The sequence below is a fragment of the Antrostomus carolinensis genome, unplaced genomic scaffold (assembly GCF_000700745.2).
Source record: "Antrostomus carolinensis isolate BGI_N321 unplaced genomic scaffold, ASM70074v2 scaffold11161, whole genome shotgun sequence".
Lineage (NCBI taxonomy): Eukaryota > Metazoa > Chordata > Aves > Caprimulgiformes > Caprimulgidae > Antrostomus > Antrostomus carolinensis.
The window spans coordinates 5,276-6,976 of NW_010292003.1; the positions used below are offsets into that span (position 1 = coordinate 5,276).

General features: G+C 46.1%; 1 pseudogene; it reads right to left on the reverse strand.

Moving 5' to 3' along the window:
• Positions 1-462: 462 nt before the first annotated feature.
• LOC104531800 (uncharacterized) lies at positions 463-1,497 on the reverse strand (annotated as a pseudogene).
• Positions 1,498-1,701: the final 204 nt, after the last annotated feature.

Sequence of the window (1,701 nt, forward strand, 5' to 3'; positions counted from 1 at the left end):
TAATGGAAACGAGTACAAAAACACAAATGGTCAAGATCACACATTGATCTTCCCACATTCAGTTATGTTCCTGCGGAGACCTTTTGTGAAAAGATACAAAACATCGACTCGCCCTACTTGGGCTTTGTCTGCACGGTTAAAATGAAGGAACAATCTGTCAAGTGTTAATTTTATGTTCTTTTCCCCGGACATCTTTTTATTTTAATAGCTGAGATTTGAGCCCTAGTGTCTACCAAACATGTGTCTGAGACTTGCTTTGGCCCTACAATGCCTGTAATTAATAAATCATCCCAACAGTTTTCAGTGAGCTGTTTAACATGTATTCAACCTTCACCCCCCCACTCACCAACACAGAGCGAAGGATCTAGTCTTCTGCCGGGTTCTGGGGTTATTTTGTTCTAACAAATAAATCAAGGAGGGTTTGCAAGCTGGGAGTAGTATTTCTATGATCTACTCCTCTACTTGCTGATTTATCAGGCCATCTTGTTACCAGCTTTTTTAATTTGTCTGTTGGCAGCCCATCCATTAAGTCACGTGGGATCCCTATTTGCTGTCCTTCCCCTCACAGTCTGTTCTGGATGTCTCTCCCTCCCAGTGGTCTGGAGAGGGGTGGTGTTCTTTTAAAAGCTGGTGGAGTTTTCTTAAAAGGTGGTGGTGTTCTTTTCTCGGTCTCATGGTGTGGGACTATTTTTACTTCTGCTTAGCCTCAAACCCCGCGAGTCCATTTTGGTGACTGGAGGGTTAGTGGGACCCTACTTGCGACCATAATTAACCAATTCTAGGGCTATTTTTCCCCAAGTCCACACTTTCCTATCCGAGGGCTGGCATTGTGGTGTAAAACCTAAAGCTCTGTCACCTTCAGGTATTGCTTGTATTCTCCCCTGTAATTGTATGCAAATAGATTTTAACGAGTAGGGGAGTCCCCCTATGAGGGGAGTCATTCCTTCAGAATCTACTGACATCATCATCGGAGATTCCTGTCTAGGTTCTAACTTTTCGATCATACATCATCTGCAGACAAGCTGCCTCCTGCACAATCTCCACCAGTTGCTCAACAGTCCCCATAATTGTGAGGGGGTCCCCCCTCTTCAAGGGCTTCAAAACACCTGCCCAATAGGCTGCCCATTTAATTAAAGACCAGGGGGCATGGTGGTTTCCAGTAGCTAAAAACACTTAAAAATACTCCCAGTCCCCAATACCCTTCTGCCTCTTTTTCACTTATCAGAATGTGGTCACCCCCAGGCAATGACATTCTCCACACATACTCCATCTCTGACTCCCCAGGAGTCCAGACAAATTCCTTCTTCCTTAGTTGTAACCTGGGGGGATTGGTCTTGTTCATCATCGTACATATACTCGGTTTTGACCAAGGGTCTCAGTGAGAGTGGTTCTGACTTCTCTGCTTTCTCTTTTGCGGCCGACAAATGACTAAAAGGGTAACTGGTCTCCGAGGTGGGGGCGCAACTCCTCGTGGATAGTATCAGTGAGGAGACGCTCCTTAAGGGCAATTTGCAGACGTTTCACCAGGTCTTTTTCCACTTTAAGTTGTTCCTTTAATTCCTCCACCTGCCCTGGAAGGCAGGGCAGCTTTCGTAGACAGTCAATAGCCTGGGATTTCGCGGCGAGGCGGCGGTCCCTGTCTTCTACCGTGGCAGCCAAGCTGGCACCGAGAAAAGCACAAACAATTGCTTTACCCTTTCC